The sequence below is a fragment of the Anser cygnoides genome, chromosome Z (genome assembly GCF_040182565.1).
Source record: "Anser cygnoides isolate HZ-2024a breed goose chromosome Z, Taihu_goose_T2T_genome, whole genome shotgun sequence".
Classification (NCBI taxonomy): domain Eukaryota; kingdom Metazoa; phylum Chordata; class Aves; order Anseriformes; family Anatidae; genus Anser; species Anser cygnoides.
In genome coordinates this window covers 33,854,764-33,881,415 of record NC_089912.1, presented here as the reverse complement: position 1 = coordinate 33,881,415, position 26,652 = coordinate 33,854,764, and the positions used below count along the sequence as shown (strand labels likewise).

At 40.7% G+C, this 26,652-nt stretch overlaps 1 protein-coding gene across 8 annotated transcripts in view; it reads right to left on the bottom strand.

Moving 5' to 3' along the window:
• Nucleotides 1–18,059, bottom strand: part of ZNF462 (zinc finger protein 462) — a 98,008-nt gene extending 79,949 nt beyond the window's left edge. For 2 of the 8 annotated variants that reach the window (XM_048051203.2, XM_066987604.1), the window contains exon 1: nucleotides 17,195–17,787. The gene's annotated coding sequence lies outside the window, so the exon portion shown is untranslated. The other 6 variants (XM_066987603.1, XM_048051200.2, XM_048051205.2 and 3 more) reach the window with 6 other exon arrangements.
• Between the last annotated feature and the right edge of the window lie 8,593 nt (nucleotides 18,060–26,652).

Genomic DNA, 26,652 nt, shown 5'->3' with positions numbered 1-26,652 from the left:
AAGTCCAGTGTCATAAGGCTCATATGAAGGGCCTCTCCAAGTTGAAGGATTTCTAGGGGTAGAACTTGATTATGAATCCCAAGACATCCCACTACTTCTCTGCAGATTATATACTCCCCATGCTGGTAAACAACAGCTGCTTTTACAGGTTCTAACAACTTATTTCTTCCCACACAGATATATTGGGCTGGTCCCAGCAACCCTCACCACTGTCGTGACATACCTTCACCTACAATTCACACCTGGACTGCTTGCAAGCTATCTTCAACTGAAGAGACATGTGTTAGCTACTGCCAAGTTAGATGAATATTCAAAGCAGTATGTCTGGTAAGCGGTTCAGTTTCCCACACTGACGAAGAATAATAAATCACCACATCTATTGATATAGTCATGAGCTCTCAAAAGGTTACAAAGCATGGCTTTAATTTTCCCTTCCCCCTATTCTACCATAATGCATGCTACTTATGAAACCGTTGTTATCACAAAGCCTTTTTTTTCCCTAGGTCAGAAAATCATATTAACTAGAAAGCACAGCCTGTAGGTTCTTCAGAACTTCAGTCTGTCAGAAAACACTCATTCAAGTTGGAGGTATAACTTTATCTAGTACCTGAAAATCTCTTGTATTTTTGCCTACGTGCGACTACGTATGCTGTGTGGTGTCTGAGGCCAGGTAAAAGCTTGAATCCCCATTTCTAGCTTCTAGCCAGGATTTAAAAGGGGGGAGAAAAAATGCTAATCCATGGTTTGCAATGAACAAAACAAAACCAAACCCTACCACAGGGGAAAAAGTCATTCTGCCTTTAACCAAATCTAATCTAATCTTTCCTCACAGCTATAACATCACTCTGAGTGCTTCACTCCCGAACTTTAACTTCACACACAGAGCACAGAGAATTACTGATACAAACCTTCTGTACAAGGCCAGACTCAAAAAATACATAAATGGGTCTGATTAACACTGCTGAGTTTCAATCAGAATCAATACAGTTCCATGAAGATATTGTCATTTTTAGTAACTACAATATCCTCCAAAATCCAACAGCATTATATAATTTCTGTTTCATAAAGGCTTTGACTTTCCTTTTATTATCCCAGTCTTGCTTTAACACATATTTTATATTAGAAAGCATTCCAGGAAGCATATGGCAATAGAACTAGGTCAACCATTAACCAAATAACAGGAAGCTGATCTGCAGAGCACACCCTTCAAAGCTTGCTTAATGAGCTAGCTCTTCAGAATGTGTCCTTCAGTAAGGTTGCAACTAACTGTTCCACAGGATTTTCTTTAAAGCCACAAGGTCACCCAAGTTAGGCAGCTCCTAGACATGACACATTCAGAACAGCCATCAGTTAGTAAAAAGGCATCTATCCAGGTCACATGTTGAGATGAAGAACACTCTTTAAGCATACTTGGGTCACTGGACATCAGGAACCAGTTCCAACGCTTTCTTCATCTTATCAGTGAGCAGAACCCATTCAATCATTAATCTACTCCCACAATTTCAGGAAAGAACACATAAATTTGCCTTTGTAGAGCTTGTGTGGTGGGATACCATCACTCGATAAAGAACCTTACATCTCTCTGCCTCTTTCCATGCTTTCCTATCAGAAGAGGGCAAATTACTTCCCAGATGAGAGTCACTTGTCTGGCTTGCAAAAAAGGACTGTTATTAAGGCTGGAAACTCAGTGTCTCACTAAATGTTTCATGTTCTGGTTTTCCCTTGTTCTTTTAGAGATACAAACAGTATTTAACATGGTCTGTCAAATCAGAGAGAAAAAAAAATATCATCATGGTTAGTACCTTCATTTGTTCCATCTCAGTCTTATCAATTGCTTCAACTGAAGATCACTTTCTATATTTTTAAACAATCGAAGAAGCATATGCTTGAAGTGTAAGTTTTTAGGTCTCTGAAAAGCATCGGGTGTCAAGGAATAAAATCCATAAATAATGCAGAGATTAGTCAAAGTTCTGATTCACACTGTACTGCTAACAGAGCAGTAGAGGTGGCCCAATCAAATTGTTTCTAAATAAATAAAACACAAAATTTGCCATCACTCTACTTGTTTTGCATAGAACAGTCAATGATATCCATCAAATAACTGTTGCAACAACATAAGTCAACAGCGATGTACCAAAAAGAAGTATTAAATTTTAAAATAAAAATAAGCCACCATCAAGCTGTGTGACTACAATCAAATCTTGACACTGAACCTATAAAGATATTATTATTCTTCTGATACTCTCAGAAAATAATGGATAGTCCCTTATGTCTTCCTACTGTAGTCCTTCATTTGAATATTTACAAACAAAAATTCTAAGATCTCAAAGTCAATACTTACCTCCAATAAATCAAAACAACAACAAAAACTGTCTCTACATTTTCATTGCTAGTTGTAGGCACGTTTCACCACCGCTTCTAATAGGAAAATCTGTTGTGAACTTCTACAAACCAAGAGTTTGATGTCTACACTTGTGGCACCAAAACAAACAAACAAACAAATAAACAACAACAACAAAAAAAAAACATGTCCTACAAATGTTCTCGAACCAGTGTTTTCAAAACTGAGAACTTCTCTGTCACCTCATGTTTATGAGATGGGAACTCAAGTCCATCTTTCTGGTGCTAGAGCTTGCTAGAACCAGATAACAATTCCAGTTCCTAGTTATCAGACACAGGAAATGATAAGGCATCCATGATGACAGAGAAAACAGTCAGTGTGTGTGATCATATGTCCCTGCAGATTGCTTTGTATCTTAAGCGACAGCTCTTTACTGAAACAGGCTAACTCAGTGGAAGACTGCCAAGCATGCTGTGGTGAGATTATCATCTTAGCAGTTATTTATAATAAACTATCTTCAGCAAGTAGCACCTTTTTGGGTATGAAAAAGTGAAGGACCCTGTATTTTCTTTGCAGTATAGAGATGTTCTAGTTTGAGCAAGAAAAGGTACAGACAAAATTTAGAAGCCTTATTCATTTGCATATGAAGAAACACTTCTGATGAACATTCTCTCCAGTGTGCACTAGAAACTGTTCAACACACTGAAAAAGCCATAAAATTTCCAACTTCCAGAAAATAAAACCTGCAAAAGAAATTATATGTACACAGTAACTATATCTTAGAAGAAGAAGCCTATTGATTTGACTGTATCCTTGATACTTCTAATGCTCAAATAGCTACCATACATGGAGTTATCTACGTAACCAAGAAAAAGTTCTGCCTGAGATGGTGTTCAAGTTTCACCTAATTTTTCAGTGATATTTATTTCCAAGTACACTATGGAGAAGTGCTAGTCCTCCATAGTTTCAACCAAAAAATCTGCTGAATGGGGCCAATGGAGCAAGGAGGACTGTGTAAGGATGAAGTTACTGCAGAACAGAACAAACAGTCTTCACATACAGACTTGTTTTATATGCATCCCCTCCTCCCATCACCAAATTACAACTGGGAAAACATACCTGTGGGTTGACTACTACCACACTCCCACTCCAGTTCTTAGGAACGTATGAAGAAAGTCATACCTTTGCAGGGCTACCACAGAACAGCATCTAAGACAAGGATTCATTCAAGAGAAGCTGTAAAATCATTCTTTGAAAATCCTGCTGAACAAGCAAGAGAAATCATGAGAGCTCTGATTATGAAGTAGAGCTCTGCCATGCCCATCAGGAAGCAAGTTCTGCTATTCTAGAGCTTCCCAGGCTGCAGTTAGAAGAAGATGTCTCCAAACATTGGGGAGAGGGACATTAAAATGACAACAACAAAAACAAACAAACAAGAACAAACGAAAACAGGAGACCTATCCATGACTGAGCATACAGAAGACAAATCACTACATTTTTTAAGATTTAAAAGTTCACAGAATGCCTGAAAAGCTTATTTATAAGTTTTTTGTTGTTGTTGTTTTGTTTTGCTCCCCCCCCCCCAGCCCGAGATTTAGATAGTCATGTAACGGTATTTGGCACTTAAAAAAATGGTGTCAAAGTAATTTGGCACTAGCCTTAATCAAATAGGAAAAAAAAAAATCTAATAGGACATTCCTGCTTAAAAGAAAGCAGAAACAATTACAATGGCTTTCTACAGTTTCTTAGTAATTACAGTTTCAAAGACTATGCAGTATCACTTGCAGTATTTTGTACCTTTCTGCATTTCACAGCTGCAGTACAATGTTCTTAAATGGTTACAGCTTTTGAACAAACTGTCTCTGCACTGAAGCCAAAAGGATCTACAATGAAACTTCAGCTGAAGCTCAGAACTTTCACATGATTGAACTCTTCTCTTTCTCCAGATCTGCTTAGCCCTTCAGCCTCCCCCTAACCCCTTTTAAAATCCATCAGACATGCTTTTGGAGGGCACTTCACTTGTAAAAAAAAAAAAAAAAAAACTGGTAATAACAATTTAAAAAAGAAGAAAAAAAGAATTTCAAAAGGAAATGAAACCCTGCTGGACTGAAGTTTTCAGATGACAAAGCAGAAGGTAATTGTTTAATACCAAGTATGAAAGCAGCATAAAAGGACAAGATGCAGAGGGAAAAATCTATTTAGGCTTCCTGCGCTGGCATGAAATGGCTGCTTTCCTTCTTACTGCCAGCTCCCATGCTTCATGTTGACATTACACATCCTGTACTGTAGATCCACCCCCATGCTGATGCTTGCCCAACAGAATTATCTCCTGCGTCACAGCAGTGGTAACAGAACTGCTGGCTCTGCAGATCTGAAAGCACCATTTCAGTGCTTAATACATTCAGCAACTGGACACATTACCAGATATTCTGGGTTGGTTTGTGGTACTCTCAGCACTGTATTACTTGGCTGAACCTTCTGTTAACCAGATGGTCTGTTCTCCCCTTGGGACCAAACCATTAAACTTTATTTTATTAATTTCTACCAAAACGCAGGGACACTTTATAGCACTTGTGTCTGGTTTATCTCCAACAGGGTTGCTAAGATGAAAATGACCTAAAAATAACTGGAAGTGCTGCTTCACACCAACAGAGAACAAGATCTTTTGGAGTAAATATTTAAATGATCTGCCAGATGAAGTACCATAGTAGCATGAACACATGGATAGCAACTTCTATTATATACACATATGCAAATTTACACACTCCTATCATTGTAAAATGGTCTAGGTTACATTTTCCCTGATCCAAAGCACCTCTGTCTTGAACAGGAATTTACCATGCCAGTGTCTATTCAAACCATTCTCTTAATGGCAAAAAAAGTGTGAAAAGTCATGGCTTCCAAAAACACCACAGTTAGTGACGTGGCTCCAAAATGCTTGAAGATCATCTAGAGGCAACAAAGAAACATGAATGTTCCCAGTTGAACACCCTCAAACTCATATAAAATCATATTTCAGGGACATGCCAGCATTAGTTGAAGTCAAACTTGAGGTATTTGTAACACACATGCTCCCCCTGTCAAAATACAAAGAGTGAGAATGAAAGAAAAGGAGCACATGAATGAAAGTGAAAGAATTATCTACAGCATTAGTTCCCATTGGCTGTTGCAAACCAGCTACAACCATGCTATCACATGCAATCACAAATGAACATCTCGTGTATGTAGGTGGTAGCTGTTGAAAGCTGAAGGCATCTTCTATTTAAGATGCAATTTCCAAATACCTCCCTGAAAACTCCAAAAGAATTAGTCCATGTAGTTAAGGATTTGATCTTTAAATGCGTACTGAACAGGAGTAGCTGCAGTCAAACTCAAAGTCATATCACAGGGACTATTCAAATGAATAAGCTTTTACAGGATAAGGACTTTAGCCCTCATCTTGTATTATCTGCCAAATGTACTGCAGTAACAACAAAATACAATGGGAGATGAGGTCTGACCTATTAAAAAACATTTTGTTAATGTTCGTAACAGTGGTAGTGAGGATTTATTAAATAAATAAATAACACATAAATGTCTGCACACAAAACAAAATCCCAGGAATGTAAGAAGAATCTTGTAGAAGTTGCAGTTTTAGTGCCTTCAAATAGGAAGCCAATTCACTTAAAATCTAACAATAATAAATCATTAAAATAGGTTCTCCAGGGCTACCACTACAGTGCAGTGTTTCCAAAGCAAGGCTGGAGTCACTATTCAGATTGCTGCAAGCAGACATTTATCAGAGGCAGACTTCTCAGCCTAGAGCTCCAGTCTCTCTAGGGCTGGGATCTCAGATATGTTTAAATAGGACAGCACTACTAGTGTCCAGCTTCCCACATGTGACTAACTTCTGATGTGGAAGGAGATCATAAGCCATCTTCTTTGTGCCACTTGGGCAACTAAACAGTCTTTTGGTCATTTATTATTAAAATTCTTACTTAGACATGAATAACCCTCCAATCTGGATGTCAACAGATCAGCAGGCATTGCCTTCAGCTCATAAGCAGGCTGCTTATTTCACCTGTAAAGAGGATTAGATGTTTTCAGCATATCAAGGAAACAAGCATAAGAATAGACTGTATAGCATTTTAGCTCCATCTATCTTTAAAATTTCCCCAATGAGAAGGATTTTTTTTATGTCCCATTTAAGTTACTACCTCATCATCATATGACTGGCCTCCACTGCCATGTCATACAAAACTTCAGTGTATGGTAACAGGCCCCCCAGAAAGTCATTCCACAACCTGAAACATCATCTACCCTTCAAACACACTAAAAATAGATTGCTCACCCTCTTGAGGTCTCAGCAACCCATCTGATATTACAGTACAGTATTAACAAACCTATGTAGACATGAATTCTTAAAATAAATATCTTCAGAGATAAGACCATAACACCAGCAAGCAAATTATATTCCTGTACACCACTGAAGTAGCATGGGTGAACCTGTGGAAGCACTGAAGCAACATGGAGGGCAATGAGGATTTCATGTTCATTTTGCAAGAGAACACCACATGCAACCCTTGGTCAACCTGCCTGTCATCCTGCCAAGCAACTCCTGACTCAAGGCTTTTGGTCTCAAAAACATTTTCTGAGAGGGACCTTAACAGTTTTTATGTGGTTTCTTGGGAACAAAACACACTGAAAATCTTGTATTGCCTCCTGCTCCACCGTGGAAGGAGAGCACTGCATTTGTGGAGAGGGAGTTGAATGGAAAAATCTTTGTAGTTTATCACCTCTGTAATCTGATCATTTAAAAATAATTCAGATTTACTCATTTATTCATGCAGCTGAGAGACCCAGAATATATTGACTCACTTTTTCAGCAGCTTCAGTGAATAATACAGTTATGCCCTTGGAGCCAGGGGTTTCAGAAAGTCTCTCACATGCATGGATAACCTGGCAGGAGAAATCTGCATGCTCTTGAGAAACAACAGCTTCTTCTCAACCTAGCAGAGTAGAAACACACCAGGGGCCAGAACCACCAAAGAGTTAAAAACATAAATCCTGCAACCCCCAAGTGGAGAGCCATTATACATGCTGATTCACACAACGGCCTTCAGTCATATTTACCTCCTGAAGGCCCGATAAGGTTCTCCTCTCCCCAGGCCCTGGTGCTATCATGCACAGGGCTGTTTTACACCATATGCTTGATCACAGACAAGAGAACTTGACCTCTATATGACCTGACACAGTTGAAAGCTGATATGCTTTCTCCCCACTGCCCTCCCCCACCAAAGATAAAAGGTCAATTAGACCAAAAAGAACCAGTCCAGACTGACTTCAAGTTACATGAATTCAACTTTCAGTATGTGCTCCTGGCCAGGAACCCAAACCCTTTCTTGCAAGGCTGCAAGTTACAGCCATGTGAGAAGGCAGAGAGAATTCAGCAGTCAGGAAGCTAATTAACAAGGTTGAGAGCTGCCTGGCTATGCTCAGTTTTCCATCATCCATTTGTTAACATTTTTACACTCGTCAAGTTATTCAGCTGGGCACGCTAGAAGCACAGTTTCAGGGCCTACCAGTGCTGGAGGTCCTATATCTTGCAGCCAAAGCCACCCAGATGCAGTCAAGGAAGAGAAAAACTGAAATGCATGATCAGAGCTTCCAACCAAATAAAGAGATATGAACAAATTTGAAATGATTTATTGACATTTATTTATGTTTCTGACAGTACCACTTGCCACACAACATACGAAACATGATGACTCCTCATGGCCATTTCCTTCCCAGACTTTAATACATTAACAACTAAAGCTAAGTAGATGCTGTATACAGTTAGCCTCTTCCATACTCACCACAAGTAGTAACATATCTGAGAAAAAATGATCAGTCAGAATGAGAGCAATGACATAGATGAAAAGTGGCAGATACCTCCAGTGGCCATCTCCAAGTGTTTGCAAACAGAAGAGATCTGGTCCAATCTCACACACCAGAACCACTCCCAAAAGGAACCTTTTCTTTTCCTATGTACACATGGTTTTGTTTCAACTGACTGCAAAAAATCTAGCACCAAGGTCTTAATTTCCAATATCCCCATTATATTTTATTTATGGCTATTTCACTGAATAGAGGAATGGATTGTTTAAGGAAGTCAAAAAATTAACAGCAAGATTTCCAGAGCTGGCCACTAGTTCTTTGGTCTCCTCAGTGTTTGGTCAGAAATGCTGAAAATCATGTTATAAACACCCTCTTACCCACAAATCTAGTTGAGTCTGACTACACCTAAGAATCCAATTTTTAGTGAAAACAAACAAATGTTCAGGGACCTAAGTTCTCTGCAGAAAAAGTTTGCTCAATACAGGTTTTCTGTGGGAAAACTAGAGAAGGGAAGGGAAGGGAAGGGAAGGGAAGGGAAGGGAAGGGAAGGGAAGGGAAGGGAAGGGAAGGGAAGGGAAGGGAAGGGAAGGGAAGGGAAGGGAAGGGAAGGGAAGGGAAGGGAAGGGAAGGGAAGGGAAGGGAAGGGAAGGGAAGGGAAGGGAAGGGAAGGGAAGGGAAGGGAAGGGAAGGGAAGGGAAGGGAAGGGAAGGGAAGGGAAGGGAAGGGAAGGGAAGGGAAGGGAAGGGAAGGGAAGGGAAGGGAAGGGAAGGGAAGGGAAGGGAAGGGAAGGGAAGGGAAGGGAAGGGAAGGGAAGGGAAGGGAAGGGAAGGGAAGGGAAGGGAAGGGAAGGGAAGGGAAGGGAAGGGAAGGGAACTGTCTGTGTTAAAAACTACCTTCACCAATCCATCTAAAATTTCTGCACAACCTGACATAGGAAATATGGAACAATGTGAGCTGTCAATTTAACATCAACAAGAGGGAAGAGGGGAAAAAAAAAGTTTTATTATCATCAGACAGCTGAATTCTGGCATTTAGGCCACATTCTGGCATTCAGACCCTTTATTAATGATCCCTATCTCAGCTAGACATTTATTTAAATCTTCACCAAGTCAACCCAGTTGGTTAAGAATGCACCACCCGGAATGTCAAACTCATGCTGAACCCAAATTTTCCAGCACATGTAGTCTTACCTTGGTTACTCTGTTTATTTGATAAATCAGGAGAAACTCAAAGTATAGGCTGCTGGAACTCTGGTTCTGGGTGTCACGTTCACCCATTCTGCTCTTTTCTTTGACAGCAATGAAAGATCTAGGGATAATGTGTGACAGGGATGAATTTGCCTGGCTCTTGTGATACATAGCTATCAGATCTTGAAATGTTTGCATGACAACAGACCAATACGGTATGACCCATCTTCTTCCCCAAAAGAATATCCTGTGATGCTTTCTTTCCACAACTACTGCTATCACCCTGAAGCAGCACTATTTGAACCTTAAGAGCTGCAAGCGGGAAGGAAGAGTTTGCTCATTCGGGCAGTGCAAAGAAGCCCCTATTGTCCTACAAGGCCACGGAAACAGTGACCACATGTACATCAGAAGATTCCATTTTTAGCATCTTTCAAAACAAAGTCTTCTCTTTCACATTATCACGAGCACACTGAATCCTCAGTCTTCCTATATCATTCTCTGCAATGTCTGCTTTGTTTTGTCTTGAAAAATCATTCTCCTGCCTCTCTACCCCACGCAATTGCTCTATTAGCAGCAAGTTTCCACTACACATAATTATGGCATGCCTTAGCCTACTTTTCTGTTTGCTGAATAGCTATGCCTATTTTCTACTTGTGCTGATGCTACCATTTACTTTTCCTGACACTCTAATCCTTGTATCCTTTGAAGGCCTGACTTCCTCCACCACAACGGCAGCTGGGGTTCTCAGACCCCTTTCCAGAGCTTTTTAATAGCAACAGTAATGCCAGTGCTGAACATCCCCTTTCTTAATCTTCAGGTCATCACAGAGGCTATACCTGTAAAAAAAGTGCTTCAAATACACTGTCCAGTGCTGCTAACCACCCATTATGTAAATGAACAGCAAATTATTAATTGCATTTTCCTGGCATACAATACAAGCATCTAGCTTCTTCTCTCCCAAAGGTGTAAAATAACTTCAATTTTCTGCACATTCCCAATTAGATTTTTTTATCTTCCACCACAAAAAAACAAGCTACACACTTCAACTAATTTCTTAATTTAACTAGTGAAAAACTAACCATAGTCCAGTGAATAAAGTGTTCTCTCAGAATTATTTGTCCTCAACACAGTGGCCTTGCAATGATTGCTGCCCTGATAAGCTCTCAGTAAGTCCTTCCTAATCGCTCATGACATTGACGCTGTGCCTACAGCTCCTTATGCTGACATTATTAAATGTATTCTTAAAGAGACTGTGTTTGACTCCAGTCAAGAACAATGACTGCACATCCTCAGATGTCTCATTTCCATCTTCTTTAAATTACCAAATTGATTGTTTTTCTTGAGGGATCCTACGATCTTCTACCCACAGAACTGCTTCTAGCCCCAGCCAAAAACTCACTGTATTCCCCACAGACAGCAGCTATGGAGGTCCATCATTACTTCCAAAAATTTAAAAAAAAAAAAAAAAAAAAAAAAAAAAGAGCTAGTCAAAAACAAAGAGGTGAAGATCAAGAGGAAATGAAAGGTATAGTATTACCGCTAAATCTGGGACTGATGTTCTGATAATCATTGTGTCTCAAAAAATGACTACAAACCAATCACAACCAAGAGTGTAGGAAAGGTTCTTTTCCAAACACTGCTTAAAGGAAAGCTCCTTCAATCAGTGGTTAAGCAAGGATATTTTGAGATGACTGCAGTAACAGATACTGACTCAAGCTGAACAAAGCAACTGCACCAAGATATTCAATCAGTAAGAGATGAAGAGAACACAGGAAAAAAAAAAAAAAAAAAAGTTGTACATAAGCCTGAGTATTTCAAATATCAGACACCAGAATTTAAAGATTTCCCTAAATAAAGGTTTCCCTTTCCCCATCTCATCCCCTCTTTCAAAACCTTCCAGAGTTGTGTTTGTACTGCAACATCTGGCACAGCTTCATAAAACCCAAGAGATAAGTGTCAGACTTTAGATCTTCGGTATTGTTTCCAAAGTTAAAAGAACAAAATGGAACAAACCCTAAAACAATCTCATATGACTTTTTATTTACGCATGTGTTCAACTTCCCAAACACATGCTGAAAGTAGACTAATACTTCCAGAACTCAGGACATAAATTAAGATTGCATTAAATCTAGTCCCCTCATTTGGAAACTTCTGCTAGAGCCTTTTCACTACAACCAACAAGATAATTATCATAAGTTGAGCTATCTCCCTTCCTCCCCCCTTTTCTTCTTTCAGCACTGGCATACAAGCCATGCTATTTTAACTTCTTTCCTGTTCTCCCAGTTCTTCTGGAACATTTTATTTTCAACAGTCAACTCATTTGGAGAAGTGCCATGCTGAAGTTCAACCATTTACAATGTTAACTGTGTCTCTGCCAGCAGCAGAAGACTTACATCACACCACCTTCTCCAGCATCTCTTTCTTTAAAAATTTTGAGTTCCTGTCTCTGAGGAACTTAAGTTTCTGCAGTTTAACAGATATTTAAGCAACTTTAATTCTTATCATTCTCCTTACTTCTCTTCAAAATTGCCCTCACTTTCATTCCCTGAAGAGTAAGGTGGCAGTTCTCATCCCCTCCTCAATTAATACTTCATTGTGTCATGTGCTATGGGCCCGTATTATATCTTAATGCTACCCGAAAGATTTCCATTAAACAAGCCCTTTCAGAGAGACTGCTTGATTAGTTAGCACTCTAGAAGGAAGCAACTGTTTGAAAAGATAGCAAACATTTAACTTGATGAAGTTAAAGATTTTACTAAAGCCAGCAATTAGAACTTCATACGTGATCACATCCTTTAAGTGTTAAGTAAATCATATAGCTGATAGTAACAGCAGACCTTTTTCCTCTGGAACAAGTTCATGAAAGACAGGATTTCAGTTCAAAACAAAGATTAAGGGAAAAAAAAAAAAAGGAAAAAAAAAGAACATTTATATTATTTTCTGCTACAGTACATTGAAAATATACCAAAGTACAACATATAGGGAAACATAGTACCTGAAATGACTCAAAGACGATATGGGTCTTCATGGGCCTTTCCTGATCTGTCAGAAGAGTATCTCCCTTCCTTTACCATTGTGCTTCTTCCAAACATCCTTTTCAGTATTTCAGTTCATTTTTTGTTGTAGTGTTTTTTTGTTGTTGTTAAGATTATTTTTTTTTTGATAATTATTCTTCTACAGGTTTCATTGCTAGGTTTGGTTAGTGTTAGCTTCATAATAGGGCAATGTGAGTAAATGAAGTAGGAAACTGCAGAAAAAGGACTTATATCTGTGAAATTATTGAAAAGCTATGTAGTATTCATTTACTCATATTGCCCTATTATGAAGCTCAAAGTAGTGTTCTGCTCAGTTTAAGTAATTATCCACAACAACATGCAGAGAAAGTGTTAGAGCAAAAATAGAGCAATCTCAATTTATACTGTAACTCCACATGTTTGGAATCATAGGAAAACACACAGGAAAAACTCATTTACACTTGTTTCTTGGAATTCCAAATTTCAGGAGGCATCTTTGGGCTCTTCTGAAGTAACCTTCCTCAAACTGTAACCTGTACTATTATAAGATTTTAGCTCTTCACATTTCCTTTCTAAGACTAAAATTAAACTTTTCCATTCTTTGGGGCCCACGGTAACATCTGCCAGATGTCCAGACATCTATGTTGAAGGCAGTTCTTCTCCAATACTTATCAACTCTTTAATTACTCATGTCTTCCTAAAAGTCAATTCTCCTTTAAATCAAAGTTCACAACACTGCAAAATTTGTTATAAACTTTACTAAATTAAAATGACCATCTTTTTTTCCACTTGTGTTTGCAGTTTTCCATTTCCAGCATCCAATTGTGTACTCATATTCCTCACTGCCTGGGCATATACAACACATTTTTAGTTTTCCTCCTGTATCAAAATTATTTTTAAAACCAATGGAAAGAAATTATAAACATGATGTTTTAAGTTTCTCCAGAATGTAGTTCATTATTAACCTATAAAAAAGGAATAAGGAAATCAAATATTTGTTTAAATATTTTTAAAGCAGTGGTCCTTAGGTTATGTCTAGTGGGGTTGAGAAAAGTGATTAAGAAAAGCTAGTTTATATACTGAACAATAAGCTATGAATGCAGTTTCTGATAGATCTTGCACCATGGACAAACTGTGGGTGCTCATAAATCAAAAGCAATTGAAATCCAATATCTGAATGAAGAAATTTGTGTCTGATGACAAGAAACATACTGGTCACCACTATCTCTTGAATTAAAATTATCATTCTAGATCCCCTGAAAGCCTTTTGTTTCATTTTTTGCTTTTTTGTTTTAAAAAATAAAAGTCACTCAGCTAGTCTTCTAACAGTAAGGTGAAATTCAGTCTGGGCAGACTAAAACAAGGAACATCATTAATGAGAATATTCTTCTCTAAAGATATTTCAGTCTCATAGTAGAGAAAACACCTATTCAAATAACACCACTCTCCAATACAAACCATTGCAAAAATGTTGTTTTTCCTAGGGTGTCTGTCACCACAGGAGAGGGGCAAGATGCCCTCCCATCAAGATCCCCAGCTTAAATCTTAAACTTGTTCTTGTATTGCACATGCCACATTTATGAACAATGTATCTGCAGGTCATGTTGTAGTGTAAACACTGAGTTGACTTCTCAAGAAGTAAGAGCAAATTCATGATTTCAAACTATGAAACACGATCAGATACCTATGGAGACAATATACCTAATAGAGAGGATGGATACTTAGGATCTGACCCAACCAGCAGAGGTCAGTGAGGACTTTGTTATTATCTTCAGTGGCTGCTGATTTAGACCTGTACAGAAATTGTAAAGCGCATCAATGAACATCACATCGGGGAAAAAAAAAAAAAAAAAAGAAAAGAAAAAAAATAGTTAACCTCCTTTCTTATTTTGTCAAACTGTAAGATGAAACATACATGAAATGGTATGTTGCATGGCCCACCTCTGAAAATGCTTCGTTTCAGAAGGGTGGAGATAACCACAGTATCTCAGTACTTTGTGTGACATTATCAGCAACCAGCACTAACAAAATGCACAGCTGATAATGCAGTATACTTTCCAATAATATTGGAGTATATACACTACACAATTTATTCCACAGGAAAAATGAAACAAGGACATTGATTTTAACCTTGCAGTAGCTGGATCCCAAGTTCATCTTTAGTGATTACAGTCATCAAATCTTTCTGTTCTTGGTGCCCATGTGGGAGTGTGTTTTCAGATTCACTGGTCTCCTATTCTATAACATATACCTCCCATATATAACAAGTTCCTTCTTAAATGCTTCAAAATAATCTACATATGAATGCTACCTTTCTATGGAGCAGTGCGTTCAAACTCAGTAGCACTGCATCCTGGTATCCACCTCATGCATTTCAGCATGTAGTTTGAATTTTTTGAGGAACTGCATCTACTATGCATCTGATGTGCAAACCAAGATTGGTGGGAAAAGAGTGAGGCCTGGTTTGAGACTACTGAAACTGATTTCAGATTAAAAGGTGGGCTAAAAAAAAACACACAAATTCCTTTTCAACTGCTATCTCTCTTTAAAGATCTTAGGTTTCCATAATTACATTAAAATCATAACAAGAATGTTGCCATAAGTTTTCAGAAAAAAAAACCTTTAAAGACACCAAAAAAGACAGCTGTGAAAACTGTTTCATTTTTTCCAAGAGAAATTGTGTATTTTATGATGCTCTGAGGAACCTACTAAAAGCTTGCCAGTATCATTTTAATGCAACCTAGTGAGTGGGGAGAAATATTCCATCTTAATATAAAATGAATCCAAAAGAAGGAATGCTCTTGAAAATCAGAAGTTAAAAATCCCATAAATCAGGCATCAACAGCATCACCTAGAAAAAAAAATGACATTTCATGACATTCTCTGGAAGAACCTGAGCAGCCTCAATCTGTGTGCACTTACCTCCAAATGCTTTCAAAAATCTATAAATATTAGCATACATACACAATTCTTTGGTCAACTGATCAACCTCCTAAATTCTGTGGTCTTTAACCAAAGAAAAATGTCTAGAAAGGTGACCTCCACATGAAAGCATAAGAGCAAAAAAGCCTGAGGATGTGTTTCTCTGTGTGAAGGAGAATCTGAGCAATTTCCTCCAATCCTCATTTCCTGATAGCATGAAGTCAGAGAGAAGACCCATCACAATGTTGTACATTGAAAAAACTGAAGAAACCCTAGGGGAAAAAATCATGATTAAGCCACCTTCTGCCAGCAAAGCTTCAAAACATGGAGACACATCCACGATGTTAGGAGCACTTCCCATCTCAGCTTTGTCTACTCTCTCTCTCCTCCATTTTCTGGTGGAGCTAGAGAACATGACATGGCTTACCTGACTCAGATCACAGCTCTCTGCCAAACTAGTCACTTCCTCTTAGACATGCAAGCAGCTTCATGAGACAAACAGACCCCCACAGACACACACACAAAAGCAGCAGCAGAAAGCACTCAAACTTGAAGGTCTTTCTCCTTCCAAACACCAGAAAAACGAATGAAACTTTTCCCTTTTCTCCCCCAAAAGAGGGATGTGAGGCGGGGAGAAATCCTATCAGATCACAACTACATGAAGCTCCAGGAGGATCTCTGTGTGGAGAATAGAAACCACAATGCTAAGAGGACGCAGGGGGGGTAGAAGAAGGTTACTCCAGAAGACATAAAGAGCCTGTAGACTGTGTGTGTGCATGTGTGCGAGAGCGAGGAGAAGCTTTGTGTTGTGGAGCCTGGACTGGAACCAAAGCAGACAGCTTGCAAATGGAGGACAGGGAGATAAAGAAAGGGAAAGAGAAGGAAAGATAGGGAGAAAGCTGCTCCGGGTGGTGGAGAAAGGGGCAGGGGAGAAAGCTCCTTCTCCCTTGCCTGGTTTAAAGGTAGGGACATCGGAGAAGTGAGCGAGAAGAAGTGGGCTCCTTCCCTTTCCTTTCTTCCCTTCACGCTCTCTTTCTCTCAAAGGAGAGCAGAAGCGTGTGTAATGGCTCCTGCTCTCCAGCTGAACGCTGTCCTCCTCCAAGCAACCTCCTGCGGGCACCACCAGCCCCCCAGCCCCGGCGCCGCCGGGGACCCCCGCATCCCAAGTGGAGGAGCGCGGCAGCGGGGGCACCAGCGGCGGGGTGAGGGACCAGCCTCGCCAGCGGCGAGAGAGGGCAGCGAGAGGGGACGAGGAGAAAGAGCAGGAGAGGAAGAGGGGGAGAAAGAGAGGGAGAGAGAGAAAGAAAGAAAGGAAGGAAGAAAGAAAGAGAGAAAGAAAGGAAGGAAGAAAGAGGTCACCCGATTGCCTGGGTCGTGCCAGCACGGAGCTTTTCTCTCCTCCGTGTCTCTCCCGTCTCTGATCCAAGTCCACACGCACAGCACCATCCAGACCTCGCACACACACACATATCCACACGGGCACCCCCACCCCGAAAGCTCGACTGATATCTCACTTATCTCCCCATACCCCCCCCCCCCCTTTAATGCAACAACAAAAAATTAATTAACCGCCTTCCTCCTCCTCCCACCACCACCACCACCACCACCACCAGCACCTCCTCCTCTTCTCCTCCTCCATGCAAGAGACTTCTCTCAAACAAAACACCCCGCTCTCGCTCCCTCTCTTCTCTTTTTTTTTTTCTTCCTTTCTTTCTTCCTCCTTCCTCCGTTGGCCGAATGAATGGATTTCAGAGGAAGGTGGTGGAAAGAAAGAAAGACGGAGAAGACCAAACAAAAAGATATATATATACACATGAGAGATGATCTCTCCAATGCCAAACCGGAGATGGGTTTTAATTGCAAGAACTTACAGGAGCGTCCCGGCACTGCTGCTCTTGCTGCTGTCTCCTCTCCTCTTCCTCTCTGCCTAGCTCTTCTTCTTGTTATTGTTGTGGAAGTTGTTTTGTGAGTCTCATGTGCTCCTTGCCAGGTCTCAGCAATGGAGAATCGCCATCTTTCCCTGCTTTTCCCCCCCTCTCTCTCTCTCCCTCTCTCTCTCTCCTTCACTGGTTTGCTGCAGCTGCAGATGACCTGAGATATCCGTCTCTCTCTCTCTCTCTCACTCACCCTCTGTGTCTCTCTCTGAATAATGAGCAACCAGAGGGAGAGAGAGAAAGAAGACAATCTCCTCTCCTACCACACAAAACGCAAGAGCACCAGGGGGTGCAAGAATCCTTTCTAAAAACAACAACAACGTGTAGGGGAAGAGGAGGAAAAAGAGAAAGAAAAGAGAAGAAAAGAGAGAAGGAAAAGGCAAGAAGAAAGAGAAGGAGGGAGGTGGAAGAGGAGGGGGGAAAGCAAGCAAACAAGAGAGAGATCCAGGAGGCAGACAGATGGAGGAGAAGATGGTAGTGATAGAGGAGGAGGTGTTGAAGATGAAGGAGATTAAGAGGAGGAAGGTGGTAACAAAAAGTTAAGGTTTGGGACACTGAATCACTCACGGGCCAGGGAGGAGGAGAAGAAGGGGGAAAGATCTGAAGAGCTTCCCCTTCCAAGCTGTTGCCTTCACAAAGCTTCTTGTACAGGAGCTCTCAGCAGCTCCTGCGATGCTGGGGGAGCCGCTCGGATGGAGCGCTATGCTAGGTCATAGCTCTCTTCCAGCCATGGCAAAAACCGGTTTCTGCATGCAGATCTGCCCCTGAGGTGATCCCTCAGACACATCCATCTAGAGGCTAATCTTCCCTGAGCAGGGTAAAGAACATAAATGGAGCTGGAGGTTGCAAAGTATAAAACCAGATCTACCACGTGGTTGGTTTTTAATCCCCCTTCCAGCTCGCATTTGATGTGGAGAAAGGAGACTCAAATTGTCCATTTCTGGCACGTATTTTGAAGTCTACTCCCGGAAATAAAGACAGTCATCTCCAGGTTTTTTATTTCTCACAAGCATTTAGGAGAAAAGAGAGCTTGTACTACCGAGCACCAAAATCACTTCCTACATTGGTGAAACGTTTTTGGCTGCAAAATAAAATAAATAATCCTACTTAAATAACTTTTATGCCTTCCAACACCTAGTTGTCTGCTCTTTTGTGACTGATTATTTAAAACCGAGGAAAGAAACGATCAAGGCTCACAAAGAAAGGTATCTTGGTGATGAAGGCAAGCAAGCAAAGACAAAGCTGCTGTAGTCTGCATTTATATTTAGCCTCGTTCTATTAAGCATTGTGCTTAGCTACTTCTTTTGCTCGACCCCCCTCCCCCCCAGCCCTCCACTCTTTCTACAACAACAGGTCAGATTCTTTCTAGGGTTATGCCTAACACTGGGGGTGGGGGCAGTGGGGGGATTAGGGGTTATGTGCAGACTCATAAAATCAATGCACGGGAGTGAGGGAAAATCAATTTGAGCACAAGGGCATGGCTGGTATTGGAACATAACTGGGATTTCTCGAGCCCTCAAGCGCTGCAATTTGCATGGGTGGAAGAGAGACTAGAACCACAGAGCTCCGGTTCGGGTGAAGGGGGAGATCCCTCCCCAGCTCCGAGGAAGTTTTGTGTGAGTGGTGAAGCTGAGATGATCTTCTTAAAGGAGTCCAGATTTTACTGGCTCTGGGAGAGGTCAGGCATGCTAGGACTTCATTGTCTGAACTCTCCCAGCTTAGCTGAAGACCAAATGCAGAAACTCTAACGATAGCAATAAAATAAAATAACAAAAATCAGTCGCCCAGGTACTAGTCAAACATTAAACCCATGCAGTCTCCGGTCTTCCCATCCGCAAGACTGCTGTAAATACAAAGCACACAGCCAGGATCTCTCCTATTAAATCTTCTCTTTCTTTGAGCCGTGCAAGTTAATCACTAAACAGGAGAAAGATCTTCTCCCTCCTCCTCTCTCCTCTTTCCGCTCCCCCCCGCTCTCCCCCTCGCCCCAAACAAGTGCTGTGAGAAATAGGAGGAAGGATAATATCTGGGCAGAAGGAGCACTGTTGGATTTAGAGAATCCTTCTTAAGGAAAAGGGGAAAAAACATGAGAACTGGGGATTCCTACTAAGACTACTGGTTTCATGCAGACAAATGAAGCGGACACCTCCTAAGAAGCTGATAAAAGAACATTAAGGAAAAGGGAGGGACTGTCTTTAAGGCTGCCAGAATGTGCATGTGTTCTGCCTGCAATTTTCTATAAATCATCCTCTTCGCAGGAAGAGAGCGCCTGGGCTTTGCAATCTTTGACGTACCATCAACGCCGAGGCAGATAATTTACCTCTTTGTCTCTCAGCATTGTATTTTAAATTAAAAAAAAAAAAAAGGAAAATAGAACAACCCCACAACCACAAACCCCAAAACACCTGACTTCTGACCAGCCACCCTCCAGGGAAGCAACAATTCCATTTCAAAATGAAGGTTCTTGGGAACAGTGGGCATCACACCTGGGAGAATAAAAATAAAATAAAATAGAAAATAAGTAAAATAAAATAAAAATAGGAAAAAAATAAAGTTAAAAATAAAATAAAATAAAATAAAATAAAATAAAATAAAATAAAATAAAATAAAATAAAATAAAATAAAATAAAATAAAATAAAATAAAATAAAAGTATCTTCACGGAGGTAGCCATGGAGCAGTACCCTGCACTCTCCCCCGCAGCGTGGGTCCGGGCACCCACGCGGGGCCACCTGCGCGGGTGGGGATCTCGGGGGGATGAAGGTCAGGGCTGCCGGAGAAACCGCGGCACTGGAGGGCAGTGCCGGGGTGCCCGGGGCGGGGGGTTTCTCGCCAGCGGTCTGGTGGTCCATAACTTCGTCCCGCAGACTTTCTGCCTTCCCCTCCGGGCTGCAAGCGCTGCCGGGGAAAGCAGGCGGCGAGGTGGACACGCTGGGCTGCGGGAGCCCACCAAAAGGCGGCCGCCGGAGGAAAGAGAGGGGGGAGCCCCCCCGTGTCCACGCACGACTGGTTTCGCGCGGGGACGGGCTGCTGGCTCCCGTGGAGGTGGGGAGAGCAAGTCCAGGGGGGCGCAGGGCCCCCGCGGGGAGAGGGGGGGGCGTGAAGGGGGGTCCCGGGCTGCGGAGCAGCCCCCCCGGCTCGCCCCGGTGCCATGCCCAGCGATAAAGAGGTTAACCGCGCTGACACCCCCCTGGCCCTAATTGCCCCGGCGAGTTAACAGTCCCATTAAGGGGAATGCAGATAGTTTGCACCTCCGCCGGTGCTGGCATCTGGGGACGCCGGAGGAGATGAGGGTGCAGACAAAGGCGCCGGTGCCTCCCGTGCCGGGCAGCGCGGCAGCGGGGAGGCGGCGGGGGGAAAAGCCGGCACCGACCCCGGGCGGGGGGGCTGAGCAGGAATGTCAGCCTGCCTTCGGCTTCACAGAGCCCGTGTCCCACCGCCGCCTTGGCAGAGGTCACAGGAAGAGGTGTTCTGGGCTAAAAAACAAACAAATAAATAAATAGAAATAAAACAAATAGGTCCCCCTGTCCTCCCCCGACCTGGGGATGGCAGATGATGCTCCACCGTGAGGCCAGGGGAAAGAAAGGAGAAAACGGTTTCCAGCCTCTTGGACTGTGTACACCTTTCCTGACCCAGAAAATCTGACCAGCATGGGCCCAAACCTTTATCCCCAGGCCAGGTCTTCACTGCTGTGAAGTGATTCAGGGTTGCATTGCCCCATTGCTCTGACTAACACCCGCGTCCCACTTCTGCAGCCACTGGAAGTCCGTGGGGGCTGCAGACTGAGCCCCACAGCTGGAAGGCCACAAGCAGAGGTGTGAGCAGACCACAGGAAGCTCAAGATGGTGCTGTTCTGCCTTCCCATTTTTATTTATCTTTATCTTTTTCTTTTTTTTTTTAATACATTTCCCCATAGGCTCTAATTAGCTCCTCAGGACAGGAAACTCTAATACATTTAGCATGGCCTTAGTGAGCAGGAGACACTAGGACAGCGATGTAGAAAATAAGACTCTGAAAGGACACTTCTCTATACATAATCAACAGTGAAGCACTGTTGTTCATGTCCTCTCACAGAACTGAAAGTGGCCTTTTCTTTCTCCACAGATTTGGAAGATTTTCTTCTGTTTCCTGCAACAAGTTTGAGTGAACTTCCTACTTATTCTTCACTTCTTCATGGCTATTTTATCCTACCAGAGCAAGGGTTCTCAGTCTTTATGCAAGAGGCAAGCATTGTATCAGCTCACTAGAGAACCGAATATCACTCTCTCTAGAATATTACATTCTGCAGCTATTGAGAGAATTTCACTCTCCTATCTAAGAAGATTAGAAATGTGCTGTTCTGACCTTTACCCTGGCAACTTACTTATTTCTTTAGCCTCTAAGGGTTTTGTTACTGTGAAGGTCTTTGAGGAGAAACTGGTTGGTTGGAAGCAGAGAAATCCTACTCTCATCTATGAAAGACAAGAGATATCTACTCATCAAATTTTCTTTCAGCAAACAATCTTTTTGAGGACAGTGCATTTGAGAGGGTTTACATGCAAATAATCCAGATCCAAGCTCTCAAGAACCCTTCAGAAGATTCTTCTATTAAAACCTAAACTTTCAGCCTGCTAATAAAATTTGAAGCATTTTATTTCTGGCAGCGCTCAGACTGAAATCTCCAGAAGCAAGCTCTCCATTTTAAGATCACTTTATCATCTGCAAGGCCAATGTATGTTGGTGTAAAGCTTAAGGGAAGAATGCTGGTGAAGTCTTGTATCAGCTGGGTATTGGAAGTCACTTTATTATTGGACAGATGTATAGCTTGAAATTGCTAGAAATAAAATTTTTGCTCCCTTGAGGAAACTAAATTTTCAGTTGTCAGACGTTTTTGATAAACCCATGGTTATTTTTTATTCCTACCCTCAAGTTTCCTCAGAAACTCTACAGCAAGACCAGGTGCCAATAAGTCAGTTCACGAAGAGAACAAGTCCTGCTTCAGAACCTTTTAATTTAGGCATGAGTCGAGTAATGGGCATGCGGTGTTGGTAGGCTAAAGTAAACTTCAGAGTGGATTTGGTAAGTACTACATATCATCGATTCCCCAACCTCAGAACATGTTTGAAAAGTGCAGGCAGCAGAAAACCTTGTGTTTAGAGCCCAGTCAAATTCCCAGTGGATTTAATGAAAAAATTCCACAAGCGTTAAAATTAACTGGGTTGGAACCAAACAGAGCACATCCTTAGTAACTGAAACATGAACTACAAATGGCCACAGACCGTAGTAAGTACTACGTCAGTGTGTATTCTCCTTTAAATGATCAACTTGATTTAATAGATGGATAAAATACAGTCAGTCAAAAAGGTGTCCCCATCACCAGAAGGCAGGCAACAAACTGATTTGGGGGGAAATCCGTAATTGCCGTGACAAGGGTTCTCTGAGCAACTAAAGACACATCCTGACTACATTTCTTACTCTCTAAACAATGACCTTGAAGTTTAATTAATTTCACTTGGCACTTTTGAAATGTTTAGATGCAAAATACTCTTCGCTATAAATGCAAATAAAGTTTTATGAATTCAGTTCTTCCAATCACACAGCTGGATTTCACTTAACTTCTGCATAGCTTTAGATGGAATCAATGAGATTGAAGCCACAGTCACTTTACAACATCAGACCTTCTGGATTGATGACCACTTGGTGATGAGTATAGCAACGTCATAACCCAACATGATATTACACTTGCTGGTAAGAAGACTTCTAGAGAGAAACAGTTTGATTTTGTCTTCAGAAGAGATAAATACTGAGAGATTTGTGAAATAGTTTTGAGTTTATTGGTCAGATATGAATGGTCTCTGGCTATGTTTACTGGTCATTTTTCAATCCACCTCACCCTGTATATTTTACTAGGTGTTTGCAATTCAATACAAAGCTAATCTTACTTGCATATGCTGGAAAAATGCCTGTTTTTCCTTTTCCTTTTTAAAGATCTAAATGCAATGCTTGCATCTCTTGATCTCTCTTTCTTGCATTCCAGTATTTTTAAAACTTATGCTCTCAAATGCCAGTCAAACAGTTTTTATTCCATATGTCCTATTCAACCTGTATAATGTACAGCCTTCAATAGATTTGAGTTCCACTTCCTAGACAGTATTTCTGATATTTAATTTTTCTAGACCCACCATAAAATTGAGCAAGGCCATCTCTGGCTTTGTAGGGAAGTGCCTGGTACTGCTGAATAATCTGTCTGGTATATGCAGTTTGATGACATTTTTATTGATACATTACAAATTTAGCCCAAGTTTCATTTTTTGAAGCAAGTCCAGTAGGTATTTTCATTTCCCATGGAAACATTACAGGCATAGATGATTTCCCATCTTGCATGTCTTTGAAAGTATAAAAAGGAAACAATGCATTTTATCTCCTACTTTTGAATTGCTTCATCTTACAGTTTATTTCTTAACGAAGTTGTTTCTTCCTCTGCTTTTGCTGAAGTCCCAATTGTACATATGGGTCAATTCCAATTCATTTTCCCTATGAGCATTGGGATGCACATTGTAGAAAATTGAACACTGCTGAAGTACATGCCAAAACTCTACCTTATTCTACTAATCACATCGTTTGTTTTGGGCACACCATTCCTATTTGAGATCTTGTCACTGCTACTGTAAAATTGGAGATGTTTTTTTTTAAAAAAAAAAAAAAAAACAATTACAGACTTTTCTCACAATCTTAAGTTTGAAACTAACAGGAAATGAAGGTCTTCTTCATCCATCTGCTGCCCATTTCTCTCTGCTAAAAGATTGATTTTGTTCTACTCCCATGTATTTATGGCACTTTTTTTTTTTTTTTCCATTCCACGTCTCCACATGATCAGCCAAATCCTCAACTGATGTAATTTGGCTGGCTTCATTGACTCCAGTGCATATACTGCTAATTCAAACCTTCTGCCTGGCTCATTCTTACATCTAATTGGGTTAATAATCTTTACCAATTACTTTCAGTACTTTGTAGGTGCCATTTCTTGAAATCAGACATTCTTCCTCATTGATGCTTTCACTATGATACTTCTGATACTATGATGTCTCATAGGGCGACATTCTGTTTTTTAAATTCGTATTTCTTGTGTTCTATTCTTTTGATCTTCCTAGAGTTACCCAGTTTCCTAATGCCCACCTTGACTTCCTACATTTTAAAGTATAGCCTTTTCCTGAATTTCTCTCTGCATTCATTTATTTCAACATGCTGTATTTCAAAGGAGTATTTCTTTTCCAGTAATATTGCATCTGTACTAGTATGCTTCATTTATAAAGTAGAAATTGTTTCCAGTGTTTTTCTTTACAGCTAGCTGTTGTGTTCTCTAGTATTGAAGAGACACCATTGGTAATGTGAATTCGTGTTTACAATGTTGCACACTAATCAAAGATTCATGGAATGGTTTGGGTTGGAAGGGACCTTAAAGATCATCTAATTCAGCCATGGGCAGGGACGCCACTCACTAAATTAAATACTGATCTGGTCGGAGGTGGGCAGTCATCATGAAAGTTAACTGCATGTGTAGGAAGATGTGCTATAGTGTAGACTTCAAAATGTATTTCATAACCTATGGCCATTTTAATTTGTCTTGAATCTTCCAATATTAAAGTTTCTACACTGACGTGCAGAAATGGCTGGATATGTTTTGCTTCCTTTTTCGCAGCACCATTTCAGTATCACAATTTTCAAACTTCTTTATAGTAACCCAATCTACATTTCAGTCTTGAAGGTGACTGGGTGGATATTGTGAATAGGGAGAATGTAGAACACACACACACATACACACACAAATTAAAAAAAAAAAAAAAAAAGGAAAAGAAAAAGAAAAAGAAAAAAAGAACACAAATGGAAGTCCATAAATAGTACTAGTACACTTGGAAAAAAATCCCCACCTATAATTACAAAAAGATTTCGGCAACCTATTCTATCTTCAGAAAGGTAACAATTATTTATACATATCAGTCTCTATGCAAATGTCACCTGTCCAATCAATATATTAATATTTGAATTAATTTCAAAAGAAGATGGCAGAAAAGAAAAAAAAAAAAAGCCGTCATTTCCTCAGTAATGAACTAATTTATCTGAAAATCTGACAACTGCAAGTGGGTGGTACTCTTTCCTGTATAGTCTTACAAAAGATATTACTGCAATCAAGCTGGTACTTACTATTTTAATAGTAAAACATGCCGAGCATCAAAACTTGACATGGAATGTAATGAGAAGTGATATGATGGAGCAGAGATTTAAGAGATACGTTAGTTATATTATGTTAGCATGGTTTTTGCTGTGGATCTTGAAATCTTCACATACAAACACACACAAAAATATGTAACAAGAGAGAAAAATTATTGTGGAAAGTGTACTTTAATGAAAGCCTTGGAAGAGAAAACGAAATATCACCAATGAAACAAGAATGCTCTGATTTTAAATGGGCAAATACAAGATGTTTTTATGACATATGTATAGTGCCCAATTCAACAGTATTTTTGCTTGGGATTGCCCAAGCCCAGATGCAGAACCTTGCCATTGGCCTTGTTGAACCTCATGTGGTTCACACAGGCCCACCTCTCAAGCCTGTCCAGGTCCCTCTGGATGACATCCCTTCTCTCCAGCTTGTCGACCACACCACAGATCTCAGTGTCACTGGTGAACTTGCTGAGGATGCCCTTGATCCCACTGTCCATGTCACTGACAAAGGCATTAAATAGATGTTTTTTAAAAAGAAAATAGAAGTTTTAATTTGACATGATTGGAAGTAACAACCAGTGAAGGAGATTTAGGAGAGCACTGAGGTGTAGATGGAATGATGAGCTGAAGTACTTAGGACAGGTAAAAGTGGACATGGTGGGTATCAAGGCAAAGCAGCATAGTGATTGTAACAAAGGTAATCAAGCCAAAGGTGTGCAAAATCAAAAAAATAAAAATAAAAATCAAGCCATAAGCAAATTAACTTCTTCAGGGAAAACAGTCAGAATTCATGTGTTGGATACAAACAGTTGAGGGCAACACCAACTCTGTAGCTGTTCAGAGAGACAAGTAGGTGTACTATGCATATAGGGGTCACAACCAGGCTGTGCTGCAGTTAGTTAGATATAGTTCAGTCAAATTTGCATTGAAAATTGCTCCCTGACTCTAAACTGGCTTATCATTACTGTGGCTGTTTGTTTGTATTGTTCTCAGATTGTTATTTGTGCTGCAGGTGCTGTTGTCTGTGGAAGCCCTGATGCCCAGTTTTGCTCCAAGGCCCAAGTCTGCATGTTGCGTAACTTGTTCCTAATTTTTGTGGCTGCAAAGGAAATTCTGATAAATGTAACTCAAACACCAGCTGATGCAGGTACCTCTTCTGAGCTTGCAGAGAGCCTGGAGCAATAGCTCCAAGAG